This window comes from Eretmochelys imbricata, chromosome 4, assembly GCF_965152235.1.
Source record: "Eretmochelys imbricata isolate rEreImb1 chromosome 4, rEreImb1.hap1, whole genome shotgun sequence".
NCBI lineage: Eukaryota > Metazoa > Chordata > Testudines > Cheloniidae > Eretmochelys > Eretmochelys imbricata.
This window is the reverse complement of record NC_135575.1, coordinates 23,134,646-23,151,345: the sequence shown is the minus strand read 5'-3', so window position 1 is coordinate 23,151,345 and position 16,700 is coordinate 23,134,646.

The window sequence follows — 16,700 nt, the reverse complement described above, 5'->3', positions numbered from 1 at the left end:
CCATGATCAACCTAGCTGGCCACTAGATTGATCCAGACTCTGAACTGGTAACTATAACACCAACTGGCAGAACAGAGAGTGAGTGAGTGTGTGTGTGTGTGGTGTAATTAAATGCATATGCTAATTGTTGTATCTTCAATAAACATGGTGTTTTGCCTTTCCCCTAAAAAAAATCTCGTGTGCTTCTTATAAGCATATTACTTTTACAGAGCACATTGCCTATGTGTCCCCTTCCATGGGACTCTTAGCTTGAAATCTCTTATAGAGGATATAATTTTCTGTCTGTATTTTTGTTTCTGTCTGACCACAGTATACCATTACTTGTCTACTCTTTCCACTGCTATGAGTCACCTAACCAGCTTCAGTGAATTAGAGGCATAGTTTGTTGACACTTCTATGAAATAATTATACATAAAGGATCTATCCTGCTCTCTAAAGCAGCTAAATCCTCCTACCACCACCACTCCATCCCACACCAAACGCTGTAACCCACACCTGGTGGAAGGGGGAGATTTATAGAGGTTATGAGGAAGGAAGCCTCCTGTAACCTTCCAGGTCACAGAGAGGTAGTACAAATAGCTTCATGGCCCCTCTATAGCCCCAAAGGTGCAGAACATCTGAACAGAAAGAGGGCACTGTGACACAAAAATTGGGGGAGCGGTAAACAATGAAGAGGACAGGTCACTGATACAGAGCGAGCCGGATCGCTCGGTAAGCTGGGCGCAAGCAAACAATGTGTGTTTTAATATGGCTAAATAGGCTAGGTAGGCGATACTTACAGGAGGGATGAGTCTATCCCAGGAAACTGAAAAAAGATTTCGGGGTTGTGGTGGATAATCAGCCGAACATGAGCTCCTAGTGTGACGACGTAGCCAAAAGGGCTAATGCAATCCTTGGATGCATAAAAAGAGGAATCCCGGGTAGGAATAGAAATGTTATTTTACTTCTGTATTTGGCACTGGTTCAACCACTGCTGGAACACTGTCGAGTTCTAGTATCCACAATTCAAGAAGAATGTTGAAAAACTGGAAAGGGTTCAGAGAAGAGCCACAAGAATGATTAAAGGGTTACAGTGATAGCCTCATGTAGCTCAATCTATTTAGCTTAACAAAGAGAAGATTAAGGGGTGACTTGATTACCATCTATATGTAGCTACATGGGAAACAAATTTTTGACAATGGGCTCAGAGAAAGGTATAATGTGCCAGTGGCTGGAAGTTGAAGCTAGACGAATTCAGACTGGAAATAAGGTGGACGTTTTTAACAGTGAAGGTAATTAACCTGTAAAAACTTGCAGTGCTGGAACCTGGGAGGTTCTGTGATGCTGAGGGCCCTGCATTGCCGCAGCAGGCTAAGGCTGGGCTCCCATAGGAGGACTCTGTGAGGCTGGGCTTGGCAGGAAGTACACCCCAGCAGGACCTGAGTGGCACTCTCTCACAGCCCACTGATTGGCTGGTACCAGTACTTAAATCAGGAAGCCATGATAGGAAGCTGTGTGTGCCTGCCTGTCTATGCTCCAGACCCGATATTTCGGCTTCTGACCCTAGTTTGTCCTTAGCTTTGCTCTTCAATTACTATCTGTAATCTGGTGCCTGACCCTGATCTCCTCGTAACCTGACCCTACCCAATGTCTGACTCTCAGTTTGCCCTCTGTCCTGACTTAGACTCTGACTTCCCAGTATCTGACTCAGCCTGACTCCCAACTCCTGCTCCAACCACTAGGTCTGAACACCCTTGTCCCAGTCATGACATAACCAACTTTACTGGATTGCCCAAACATTTAGTACAAACCCCTGTGGGGTTACTGAAACCAGTGTATGATAGAACAGCCCTGAGGCTACTCTAAGTTCTCAATGGGACCAGCCCAGCACCTGATTATGCCACCTTTGCAGTTTCCCTTGGCTCATCCCCTGACCAAACTGCACTGGGAACAGATGGACCAGTCTTGAGAGGATCTGGTCCCACGACTCCAAAATGAGTGGGATGAGATTGTGCTACAACACTTGAGACCCTTTTTGACCCAAAACACCCAACCAACCCATAAATAAATATTAAAAACAACACAAACTGAAATAAATCAGTCTAAAGGGGGAAAAAAGTAAGTTAATGAAATCTAAAAAGAGTCAAAAACAAAATCTTGTCCTATGCAGAGATTTTAGCCCACTGGGGAGAAGAGCCAGAGACCCTGTGAAGTCTACAGAGGACTACACTATCGCTATCTACTTTACATGGAAGGCACTCAGATATTTTGGCAATAGACAGCAGTTTAAAACTAAGGATAGACAGACAGATTAAAGAGGCTTATCCACAGCACACTTGACTTTCCGATTGATTATAATCATTTCAACATTAATTCTTAACAGGCAGTGAGGTAAAAAATCCAACGTTTTGATCTGTACTGAGCCTACCAAATCATCTTTAATAAAAACTTTGTAAAATGGCTTTGTATAATTACTACGTTCCCCACTCTCAACTGTCTACTCAATTACAAGCTTCAAAATCACTTGCATTCCATTAAGCTCTATGTCCTTCACAGAAATGTCTAGTCATGAGAAATGCAACTAGAAGTACATTTTTACATAGATGGGGTCTAATTCTGTTTCCACTCCACTTTTACACCAGTGTAACCCTGCTGACTTCAATATGGTAACTCCCGAGTTAGAATCAGGTCCTGATCTCTACACTACGCCTAATATCAGAATAATCATTAATTCTCATTATAATATTTTTAATATATTCCATCATATATTTCACTTCCTGTCCTATCAGAGTTAGGTATAAATTCTACTCCAATTAATCAAAAACTGGAAAGCGGGGGTGGGATTTTCAAATTGTTCAGTATTGGCCCAACTCTGTTCCTATTGGAGTCAATTGCCTCACTCCACTCCAACTGAAGTCAATGTATGTTGGCCAGTGCTTAATTTGTGCCAGGGCTTGCCAGGGCTGAGCCCGGGAACTTCTGGGCTTGGCAGTTCATTGCCCTGGCACCTCTGGTCTTGCCGCAACAGTTATGAAAGTAAAGAATTGCTTGAGCCCCAGCACCACTTTCATTACAATTAAGCACTGTGGTGTCACCTTCAGAGGAAAGCAAAGTTACGTTCATGCTGAGTGCTTTTGAAAATCCCACCCCGAGTGATAGTTCCCCTCCTCAGAATAGTTTTTGGTTTGTTCATTTATTAAAACTATTTATTTTTAACTATTGAATTCAACCAATACATAATTTCTCTTCATCTATCAAGAAAGATACAAGTCCAAGCAAATGCTAAGGTTGTGAGGATTTTTTAAAATATATGTACATTCATATGTAACCCTTCTGCCAGGTGAAGCCAGCAGCAACAAGGACCAGGTTCAGTATCTAGGGATTCCTTTTCACCAATACAACACAAAACCAGCTCGAGCCCCCACCCACTGACCTGGGACAATTACATACCATCCCCTGGGCACCTCTAAGAGGCAATATTTCCCCTCTTCCAAGCACAGAGTCTGTGTGTAGCAAAAACTTTTAATAAAAGGAGGGAATTAACTCAGCATTAATTTGGGAAAACGCTGCAACTAGAGCTCATAAACACAAACCATGAGCAAAAGACCCATCCCCAAGTAAGTTGGGCAGTGTCCTTTTCCCCTCAGGGTCTTAAGTCCAGCAACCCAAAAGTTCCTTTAACAAGCCCATCCTTTCTCTGTACTCCACTCACAGTTGCTGCCCTTGGCCAGTGCAGCCCCAGAGTTCAGAGGTTCATCTGCAGAGTTTACCTCCCACCCTGTGTGGAAGACGGGGGTGGGGGGCACCAAGGAGGCACCTTACATGCTGCACTACTCAGGCACTTGCTCGTTGCCCAATGGCCAATTGCTACGCCTCTGCAGGGACCTGCTAGCCACTTGCCATGCCTCTCCACCAGCCGCCCTGCTGGTCACGCCTCTCCGCCAGCCACCCTGCTAGCCCCTCGCCAAGATGTCTTCAGGGCCCACCACCACTTAACACAGCTCTCAATGATTTCAGCTGTTAGTGGGGGAGCCTCACTGCTGGTGCACACTGGGCAGTCTCTTGCAACAGAGACACAGTCCCAAAGTACGTCTAATACTTAGACCTAGGTATCAGTGATTTCAGCTCTGCAGGGTGTAACAAGACTCTAAATTCAGTCTAAATTAGCTTTTTTATTATACCATGGAGAGAGGAAGAGTCATATGGTGTCTACGACCCTTAAACAGGGCCCACACCACCAGGTACAAGTACCTGTCCACACCCTCTCTCAACTCCTTGGGCTTTGGAGCCTATGTCCCCTGCCTAGCAGGTGCTGTTCAGTTGAGGGTGAGTCCCTCCATTGTGATATGCCAGGTACAGTTCTGCTGCCCTCGGTTCGCACAAGGATAGCAACGCTTTATTACTCCTGCCCCAATAACAAGGAGACTGGGGAATCCAACACCAGCCACAAGTGATCATTTGGGCAAGCAGTCCCATCATGCTGAGCACCTAGGCAGGGTGGCTGTACCCATGCAAGCGAGATCAGCTTCTGAAGTCTTTTTCCATAAGTCAGAACACACCAATACTGAGAACATCATAAAACATGCTGTGCATGCAATAACCTCTGCATGCATTTCCTTTACCAGCCCTTTAACATGCTCCAGTGTGAGTCTCTGGGATTTCTGTAATCTTAGCAGTTGACAAGAAATTAAACTAACTCTCCAACAGGTATTAAGAATTTGTGATTCATGGTGAACTGTGGTTTTCTGATTAAAGCCAAGGCATTAGAAACAGCATTTAAATACTAGCTAGGCACATGCAGACTTCACTGGGACAAGCTGATTTCTTGAGTGTTGCAGTGATCACCCTGCCAGGCCAAGGTAATGCAAGTATTATCGTCTAATTTGGGATGAGTTTAAATAATTATTAGACATTAATTTTATATGTAGGATCTCAATGGGCATTAGATGGGAGGAGGAAAGGATGGTAACATTAGAAAAAGCTTCAGAAGAGAAGGAACAGAAATAATGAGAAACAAATAGCAGAAAATCTCAATGAAAATTAAGCATTCCTTCGCCCCCCCCCCACCAAAAAATATAAATGATGCAATAGACAAAGAATGACCGGTTCTGGTGCACGAGGTGAAGAGGTTCAGAACCTCTGGATGAGCATTAGCACATTTACAATAGCATACGGGAGACTGCCATCCCACAAATTAAATATGAGTAACCTGTAGTAAAGTTGACAAGTCAGCAAGCTTACAAGCAGGACAGTTGGATTTAACTTAACTAAGAGCTCTTACCTCATTGACTCAGCTAATGTTTTCAAAAGTGACTAGCAATTCTGAGTACATAAATTTATGCATTGAGATGCCTTAAAGGGGCCTGATTTTCAAAAAGTGCTAAGAACTCACCCTCTGAAAATCAGGACTTAAGGTGTCTCACGCTGGGCATCCATAATCACTAGTCACTTTTGAAAACCTTGGCTTCTGTTTCTTGCTAGTTTCCAGTTGTTCAGGGAAGTGATAGAACTGTGGCATTATTAGCCACACACATCACATCTCTGTCGCTCTAAAAGCAGACAAAGAAAGAGATCTATGTAACATTAATCTATGAGCATAAAGGAAGTAAGCAAGAAAATCAGCCAGTCCTTTTAGATTTAGGAGATATTCCAAAATGTTGGAAACTGGCAATTATCTATAACTCCAATATTCTGGATAGGAACCAACATGAACAAAGGAATCATAGGTCAGAGAGTTTAACTAGATTCAGGGCCATTTGTGGAGAAAAATTAAAGAACATCTGCAACAACGCAGTTTGATTAACTTACACATCGGAGCTCTTTGAAGGTATTACTGCCACAATATCTGAGGGAAATTCAGGGGATGCAGTATGTGTGAATTTTCAGAAAGCACTGGACCAGATCTTAAATTAGTGATGATGATGAATATGTAAAAGGTCTAAATTTAGGGCGAGGTCCTGTGAGATACTTTGTGCCAGCCACCAGGGGCTCTGTGTGCTCAAGTCTCAATTGAGGCGACGTTGACAGCACTCAGTGCCTTGCAGTGGATGACTTTCCAATTAATTTCCCTCAACTACTGCGGCAATAATATCCGCAGAGAACGCCCACATTTTACTAGGCACACTGAGCTTTTTCAGATGTTAGTGTGTCCTTTCTACATTTTCCACAGGCCCTGCTGGAGTCTCTAAAACGGTCAGTCAGGGTCAGGGCTTGAATATAGTGCAGTTACACAGGAGAAGCATGCCTTAAAAATTGCAAAGTGTGGACCAACGCCAAGTTACTCACTCTTATAAATTTTGCTAAGGAATTTAACATTGTAAGTAGTAGTCTGGGTAGGGTTTAAGTTAACTCTGCTCAAATAATTTAAAATAATGCTTAACCCTTAATATAGCTCTTTTCATTTTTAAATTGCAGAGCATTTGTTATCATATGTTAGCCCCACTTTACAGATGGGGAAACCAAGGGACAGGGATTACGTGACTTGCTCAAGGTCACACAGCAAGACACAGGCAGAAATATGACAGAATTCACGTTGCCTGATTCCATATTCTGGTGCCCTACTCACAGGACAGCATCCTCTTCTCCTTTCTCCAAAACTACTGAGTCACATTTATTTATTTCTAATCTCCATTTTCATTGGTTACTCCACCAGAATGAGATTTCTATTTCTCTCCTGTGTTCTGAGCATGGCCATTGCTGTACCAGTCCCTGTCAGTAGTGAACACGCAGCTATACAAATATTGGACGACTAGAAATGGAAACTATGTTGCTTCTCATTATTGGAAGAACTTCCTTAAAATACATTTTTTTCTAAACCTGATAGATGGTAAAGAAATAGTTTCTTATGTTATTCCTCTTCTACCTCAAAGCTTTACCGACAACAAGCAAATAGATCACAAGCACCAGCAAGGAATCCCTCCCATGGGTCATCAGCACTGCACATTTCACCTTTCAGGAAGCAGGTTTCCTGATGTACAAGGGTGAATTCCACTGAAGTTCCAATGAGTTCCTCTTTTAAAATGTCTCTCCTTTGCTGTTGGATATGTGGAACTTTAATTAAAGCTAGAAGGGTGTACTTTGTAATTATTTTATAGGTATTGGGATGAAAGGTGCTCTACGTAAGGGTAAGATTTAATGATATCTTCTTTTGTTTTCCAAAGCTGGATGAGAGTGATAGAAGTGCCAGGGGAGAGGTAAACCTCCTGCTTATTGTTAACTTTCTGCATTTAATTTCTTAGCTTTAAAATGGACTCAAAACTATTTATAATCCTGAGTCCGAATTTACTGATATTGACAATGCTTTGTATTTTCCACTGTGGCGTAGGAATCACCCAAGGTTTCCATCGCAGTTTCCTTCACAAGCAGCGCCATTTCCTCCACAACAGTTTCCTTCATTTCAACTGCCTCTTCGGGTAATGTAATCATTAGCGGTGGATGAGGGGGAAAAGACTCACTAACTTCAGAGAGAAAAAAGCTCTAATTACAGAATATCAGAGCACTCTCTGATTGACAGGTTACCATCAAGATATTTTTTCAACATGTTTATTCTTATTTTTCAAGCTTTTGGAAGTTTGTAGAGAAATCTAATTCTACAACAACCCAAGCCCAAACCTAATCTGGATCCCAGTACCTTCTCCTTGTCCCATCTCAGCCTTATAATAGGAGGCAAAATAATTACCATTACAGTTATACACGACTATGACATTATCTCAGGATCACCATCAAATGGAGCTCACACAGCAGTGGTGACAATTACTTTTTGAGTTGGGACATGGGGTGCATCCTGGTTGTTTAGTAATAACTGTATCTGTGGATAATAATGTCAGAGGCCTTTCAAATAATTTCCATTGGTGTGAGAGTTCCTTTCCACAGTGCCTAAGATAATTCTACGAGGTCCTTTCATTAGTCCCAAAAGTGGTAACAGAAAGCAACCTCACGTTGTTATACTGAAATTTTACTTGCATATTTACATTTTAAACAAAAGAAAACACTACCGGCATGAGCTGTGAAACTCTTGAAAGGTAAGGTACTGGGGGAAGAGTCTGATCTCATATGCATCTGTTGTAAATCCAGTGTTACTCTGGATTTAACCTGGTGAAACTGAGACCATGTCTACACTACACAGCTTTCAGCGACACGGCTGTGCCACCGCAGCCGTGCTGCTAAAAGGCGCACAGTGTAGCCGGTATTTGTTGGCAGGAGAGGCTCTCCTGCCGACAAAAAACTTCCAACCCCACAAAGCACTGTTCACACTGGTGCTTGTCGTTGACAAAACTTTTGTCTTTTGGGAGTGGGAGGAGGGGTTTAACACCTCTGAATGACAAAAGTTGTGTCTTTCATTTGCCAGGGTAGACAAAGCCTTAGATAGATACAGCACAGTAGTTTCTGATTTTGGAAAGCTTGAAAGCTTATGCCCAAATAAATTTGTTAGTCTCTAAAGTGCCACAAGGACTCCTCCTTGTTTTTGCTGATACAGACTAACATGAAACCTACAATAATTATAATACTCATACCACTAGATGGCACTGCAGTTTCAGACAAGTCAACACAAGCCTGGTCCAAGCAAAAGTCCTCTGAAGAATCTAGTTGATGACACACACACCCCTGTAACTCAGCATAGATGAGGATAAATACATTAAAGACTGAGACACTCATATGCTTCAGGAATGGGGGCCATATAAGTACCCTAGACAACAGAGGCAGTGTTTCCTGATATCATCTCTGGCTGAACATTTAATGGATAAGCAATGTGGCTGTGAGTTCCAATTGCTATGAGGACCATAAATTTGAATTTCCTGACTTGTCAGTATTACATTAGCTATTCAATTTTTAATGAAAAGGAGGCAGGGGAGGCAAAGGTTCACAGATCCCACACTGAAAGAAAGGCAACTCTATATTATTACATATTTGTCTTATAACAGCAGTGAGGGGCCCCAGTTTTGGATCATACCTATCTGCATGTTCATACAGCATGAGATATTCAAATATGCACCATATATTTGCGGAAATCACATTAGGCAAAAATAGGTATCCTACTTTTGCCATAATAATCTAGTTAAACTATGCTGGGACCAAAGTTTAAGCAAAATGATCACTTAAACCGGAACCAAATGAAATCTTAAATCTCAATGAAGAAACAGTGATAAAAGTATCATTAAACATTTTCAAATTATGATTATTAGTACTATTTAAAAACAATTATTTAATGTTTTTTATAATTTTTCCCTCTGTCAGGCCCTATTTATATCCCTGTTCTATATGATCCTGCTCAGGTAACTTTTCTTTTTAATACCTTCACTTTAAAATGAACCTAAAACACTAGAAACATATAATAAACTAGAGCAAACAATTAAAAAGAAAATACTCTAGTTGAACTTAAGTACCAATTCACCCATTCATCTCTTTACTGTATTAAATGGTCCCACAGCAAATTTACATTATTTGCAGAACTAGGCGACACTATACATTCAGAGGGCCTTAAATATCAAGTTGAAAGACATTTCAACAATACTGAAAATGCATTAGCATAGGATTTTAAAAATGCCTAACAGACTTAGATACCCAAATGCCATCACAGTTCAACAGTAGTTAGGCTCCTAATTTCCTTGGTTCCTATGAAAACTCCAGCCGAGATAGAGAGGGATGAATTCAAGCCTGCTGTAAACCCACTGAAGCTAATGGAATTGTGTCCTTTCACACCAGCTCAGAATTTGACTTTGAGATAATAATAGCTTGAGTGTTCTATCAACAGCCACCAAGCCCAGAGAATGAATTCAGCTATGTTGCTCCTCTGGAGTCATCTATTCTTATTCAAAGTATAGATTACTATAGCTTTTAAACATTTCCTTTAGAACTTTTACACTAAACTGTCATAAGAACATATGGAATTATCTGCCCACAGGGGAAGTTTCTCTATAACCCCAGGAGTATAGATTTGTTTAGACCTGAGACATGAGAGTTTGTTCGCCTTGTACAATATGTTTTACTCTCACATAACCATGAATGTGTTCCTTAGCCTGTAGGACTCATCATTACTACATATAATTGAGACAAAAAGCTTAACAGGATTCATATAAGGATTGGACATTTATACGGCTATTTCCTTTTATCTGATTTAAATTTGCTGCATTTCAGTTTTTCTTGTGAATGGGTACTCCTGCTTACCCTATCTATAACCTTCAGAAATTCATAAATATTAGGCCTGAAGGGACATATTAATCATCTAGTCTGACTTCCTGCATAACACAGGCCAGAGAGGTTCCCCTCATGCTAGTTACACACAGAGGAGTTAACTTTACTTCTAACACTTCGAATTTCTGAATGCTTGACTTTGCAACCTTAATGTTCCTTTAATGTAGGGTTTCTTAACACATATTATATGAACTGTATAAAATAGCATACTTAAAATTTTGTATACAAGTATAATACAAACAACAGAGACACCATCTGTTTTTTCTTTAATGCTGAAGCATACCCTGCATATATATTGCTCATCTACAATCAAAGCAGATTAAACAGATATATTGTGTTAACATTGTACTTATTTATCCTGAAATGGAATTAACACAGGGGGAATTCTGCCGGCATGGATCTGATTGCAGGGTTAGGTCCATAGTATGCATGTAAAAGAAGGGAAGGTATTGAATTAAAACCAACTGACTTTTAGAATTCCTGCCCCTGCCCCAGCAGCTTGCCTTTCCCTTTTAACCAGACAGGAGTGGTAAATTCAATCTGCTTTATATCTTACACCTACCACATTAGTGTTACATCTGTCTCGCTAATGCTTTAATGGGGAGTAGCTACATATGGTTGGTCTGCTTTTTGTATTCTCCATGGCTAACATATGCAACAGAATGTAGTTGGCACATTCAGAAATAAAAATTGAGTCAATTACCTCAGTGCCAGAAAGGAGAGAAAAGAATACAGCAATGCCAGTTCCACTGACCAAACAAAACGTCCCACATCAAAATATTGACACTGGAATTTAAATCAAGATCCTGCTGCTCACCTTGAGCCGTGGTTCTCAACCACGGTATGCTTACCCCTGAGGGTATGCACAGATTTTCCAGCAGATTCATCAACTCATCTAGCTTTTGCCTAGTTTTAAAACAGGCTACATAAAAAGCACTAGAGAAGTCAGTACAAACTAAAATTTCATACAATGCCTTGGTTTATACTGCTCTATATACTATACACTGAAATGTAAGTACAATATTTATATTAAAATTGTTTTACGATATGGTAAAAATTAGAAAGTAAGCAATTTTTCAGTAATAGTACGCTGTGACACTTTTGTATTTGTATGTCTGATTTTGTAAGCAAGTAATTTTTTAAGTGAGGTGAAACTTGAGATGTGCATGGCAAATAAGCCTCTGAAAGGGATACAGTAGTCTGGAAAGATTGAGAACCACTGATCTAGAGGTCCAAACTCAGGTCTGGAACATGCAGTCCCTACGCTGGCAAATCTCCAATTGTTCGGGAAATTTTGACTGTGTACAAACTACAGCATCAGGGGCTTAATTTGATTCAGTTATAAAAGCAGCAGATTAAAAAAGCAAGGAAAAATGAAGGGAAGAATGTCAAAGCTCAAGGCACCAAATCAGGTTAATAAAAGCAATAAAAATATTATAGAATAAAGCTAAGTCCTATTCATATAGATGTCAAGGCCATTCATTTCAAATAAGGCATTTATATTACATGTTTTTAGCCTTAGAATAGATTCTGTAGCAATTACAATAGCACACTGCTAACTTGTGGTCTGTTTAGTGCATATAAAATGATGAATGTCATGGAGCAACTAAATAACTAAATTTGACACACCTATTTATTCTCTCTGATATGCGAGAAGTTGAAAGACAACACATTTTTTAAAATAGTTTTAAAATCTGGATTGAGTGACACATCTAGCGTAGGAATTTGATTTTTGGATTGCTATCTTGATTTCACTGTTTTGTTTTTTTCAGCCATTTCCATCTCCCTTTATCCCAGTGGGGGTGAGGCCAGTCTTCTATATTATATTACAATTGCATCTGTATTACTGCACAACATCAGAGCCACATTTATTTGTGCATGAAAAGGCCCCCATCCTTAACTGCACAATGCACCTCCTGCTGAGACTCTCTCTTCCAGCATGAATCAGCATGTCAAGAGGAAATAGACAAATCAGAAGCAGTTAAACTCTTTGTGTAGAAAAGGACAGTGCTGCTCCTTAAGACTTTTGTGTATGTACTACTTTATGAGATGTTACAAAGATTGAGTGAAATATCTTGACCGTTAAAGGGACAGTCAACTAAACTTATTTTAATTTTTTTCTAAATTCCAGTTTGAATCAGCAGCTTGGTTTTTTGCTGAATTCTTTAAAAAATATTTTTATAAGATTTTTTCTACTCCCCTGAAAATGTCTAAAGGGGTCTTTTTAGGAAGAGAAAACCTAAGGCTCTTCTTCTGTAAACAAATACACACATACCTAACTTTAACCATGCAAGAAGCTCCACTGACTTCATTTGGACTACAGGCAAGAATAAAGTTAGCTACGAGTTTAAGTGAGAGCTGGATTGGGCTCTGACTATGACACAGGAAAAGAGGGTGTGTTGCTATCACATGTTGGTAGATTTGTTACTAACTAACTAGATAATTGACTAATGTTAAAATCCTAACATACACAAGGCAGCTGTAGTTTTAAACATGTTAGCTAACTCGAGGTAATTCTTGAGTAGGGAGCCTAGAGGTTACCTCATCCACCTAGTAAATAATAAATAAATATACTGGAGTGTTTGCAGTACTTTATATCCATTCAGTACTTTATATCTAAAAAAATTATTGTAGAAGCATTAAGTAATGAATCCTCAGTACCCATATGAGGTAGACTAGTATTATCCCAGGTTAAAGATAGGGAAAGTAAGGTGATAAAGTTAAGAGACTTGCCCAAGGCAGTAGAGCAAGTCAGTATCGGAACTCAGATTAGAAATCAGAAGTTCCTTGCTTGCAGGTCTGCACTTAATCAATTTTGTCTACATAACAGTCTATTTGTAAATCCTCTTTGTTCCTCAGAGACCTAATTTTAGATTGTAGGACTAAATGAAATTACAAGAACTTTAAGGTTATTAGCTCAAGCATCAAGCTATCAAGTCAGATGCTGAAGAGCCAGATTAGATTTTCAAAATATATCAGTGATTCTCTAGAATACAGTCTCACAATTATTATTGTATATCTGAACCCATATGGAGGTGTAGAGAAGAAAAGAAGCATAGTTTGTATTTAACATTCAAGTTTATAGAAATTTGTACATTAATAAGGGAATAAACGTATTTTTAATTAATGCCACTGTGTGCATTTAATGCCACTGTGTGCACAATTAATGCCACTGTGTGCAATGCCAATTAGTGCCACTGTGTGCCACTGGTATATTAAAAAGCCCTGCCCATGTTGCATACAACACTTCATATTATTAAAACAAATACATTTGAAAACTCATTTACTATTTGACTATTTCTGCTGTGTTTTTACTTCCTGAATTTCTCCTGGGCTGGACAATCCAAAGAAACTAGCCAGTTTTATTTTCAGATTTTTATGCATTTGCACGATGTTCTAATCTATCAATTTCAAAGAAACATTTCTATTTGTTTTAGGTTAATATAGCCAGGTGGTCACCTGCTCCTGCCTTAAAAGACTTAAAACAGCCCGGGGAGAGGGCTTTGACAGGGAATGAAAAGCAGGGCTGATTGGGAGAAGCAGCTTCAGTTGGGGGCCATGCCCCAATCAGGCCGCGACTGGCTTAATCAGGGCCCAGTTGGCCCTTATAAGAGGGCAGTGGGCCAGAAACACAGAGATACTCTCTCTTGCTTGTTGAGAGGGAGGGACAGACCTGTCTGCCTGCTAGGAGCATACCAAAGTACTGAGATGGAGCAGGGCTGGGGGAAGGCCAGAGGAGCTAGGGAGCTCTGGCCTAGAAACCTACCCCCTGGCTTCAGGCCTAGTAGAAGACCAAATAGGTACTGGGGTTGCAACTGGGCAGCCCAAGGGTAGGTGGAGGCAGGAGGTCCAAACCCCCCTTGCCTATGATGACTGGCTTATACAGACTGCAGTTGGCCCCAGTGAAAGGGGGCTAGATGGTGACTGGCAATAGCCCATAGGCTGAGGCAAGCTAGGGAGACCCAGATCTGTGGGGTATTGCCTGGAGAGTCTGGGACAGACACAGGGGGGCCAGCAATGGCGAGACACCAGCAGAAGGCGCTCCAGAGCTGGTAAAAAGAGCTAATTCCTAGACAGCCAGCAGGAGGTGCCGCTGGGTGAGTCCTACCCCATTAAAGTGTTTTTTTGTTTTTTGTTTTTTTTTCCAAAGCCTAAATTTTGGGCTAACACTCTTTGATCTGACAGTTTCTTGTTAAATCAAATAACTTATTGGATATTTGTCTTATTTTTAGCTTTCCCCCTCCTCTGGGGTAAGCCCATACTTTATATTTGTTATGATTACTATGGCTGTATAAGTATCTTGCACAGACTGGTTTTGTGCAAGACTATTTCTAGGGTTATTAAAATTAGTTACAGAAGAAATAGCCACAAGTTTTCCTCGCTTTTATTGAAAAGGGAGCTTATGAATGAGTCTAAATATTTGAGCCAATTGTTCCTCTATAGAGGAACAAACTATGTAAGGAAGTAGGGTTTTTTCCTAAATTGCAGTTTGATACAGCAGCTTGACTTTTTTCTGGATTCTTTTGAAAATATTTTATAAGGCTTTTCTGCTCCCCTGCTGATGTCTACAAGGGTGTTTTTTAGCAAGAGAAACTAGGCTTCCACTTCTGTGAACACACAAGCACATGCCTAATTTTAGCCATAAAAAATGGAGCCTCTTACATGGCTAAATAGACTGCATTTGGAATACACCCAGGAATAAAGTTAGGCACATGTTTAAGTGATTGGACTATTCCTATGTCTATATTAGGAAGAATGTGTGGTGATAATACATTAAAATTCTAGCATACACAATGCAGTTGTAGTTTTAAATGTGTAGCAGCTCAAGGTAATTCCTAAGGAGAGAGTCTGAAGTTTACCTCAACCACCTAACAGGTGTTAAAACCACAACTGCCTTACCTCCACTAGGATTTTAACATGTTAATTTACACTTGTTAACTAACATTAACAATACTCATGTTTTTCCAAGTGAGGCCAAGGTCCAAAGGGGATAAAATGATGAAAATTACATACATAGTATCTGGGAACTGGGCTCCAGCTTGAGTCTGAACACCTACGCTGCAATTTAACAGCCCCTTAGCTTGAGCCCTGTGAACCTGAGTCAGCTGGCATGGGCCAGCCAGAGGTTTTTAATTGGAGCATAGGCCACTTCGAAGCATTAAGTAATGAATCCTCGGTACCCAGATAAAAGATTGGGAAAACTAGGCAAAGTTAAGTGACTTGCCCGAGGGCCATAGAGCAAGTTAGTATCAGAACTCAGATTAGCAATCAGGAGGTTCTGGCTTGCAGTCCTACACTTAAGAATAATAATCATGTAGACATCTGATTAAGTCCTCTTTGTTCCAAAGACACCTTATTGTAGATTAAATCTGACAATCTGCCTTTAAACCAAATAAGTTTACTGTATTTTTAGTTTCTGACAGTCAATGGGATAAATTATTGGTTTTGTATTTATAGCTGTTATTGCTGTACAATTAAACAGTAAACATAGGTCGCACTTTGACTGGTTTAGTGGAGGATCATTTCTGGTGGTGGTAAAATTAGTAAAGTAAGAAATATCCACAAGTTCTCACACTCCTGTTGAAAAGAGAGCTTACAGAGGAGATTTTAAATATTTCAACCCATTGTTGCCCTGTGGAGAAATCGACCACATAAAGGAGTGGAAATTTCATGGGGCTCTTCTTCCATTGCCCTGTACTGGGCCATCATTTATATCAGTGCAAAGTGGGTGTTAAATCCTGCCATTCTGATCTGTCAGCATTTTATACCCACTTTGCTCTGGTGTTCATGATTGCACCAGGTGCAGAACAGAGAACTGGGGCCTCATGAATTTCAAATTACAAAGTTTCTTTGTAGATGGGGATGGAGAGGTCAAAGACAGACAGACACAAAGTAGACCAGGGGTTCCACCTCCCCAAACCTGCATATTTTGGTTGATTTCCCAGAGGACATTTTCCATGGGGGCTGGGGAGCAGGAAGTAGCATGGGCAGGGGGAGCACCACAAGCACTTTTGCAAAACTGTAATCTCTTGTGGGAGTCCCTTGGATTTGGTGGAGACATTTTAGTTACGTTCCATCCATTCTTAATCCACCACTGCATGGAAGTATCTGACATTCAGATAACACACTGATAAGTGCAGTATAAAAACAGAGAACTGTAAGATATATGAAGGCGGCAGCAGCAGGAGAAAGTATTCATTCCCCCTAGCCCACCGAAAGTTTTCCCAGCTTTAGCGTAAAGGCTACAGACTCTTCATTTGTAATTAAAAACTTACTGTATTTCAAGTGATTTGCGTAGATTTACCAAAAAATCCTAAAAAGAGCTACAAAAATCCTAAGCCTTAAAGTTGACCTAATTTGTACACTAACTTTCAACAATACTATTAAATATTTGTAAGGCAATATTAGCTAGAGGCCTGGTCAGGACTTTATTGTGCGAGGCACTGTATCAAACACTCAAAATGGAAAGCCCCTGTCTAACCCAAGGAGTTTATAATCTAAGATCAAGCGTTGTGATCAAAGAGGAAGCT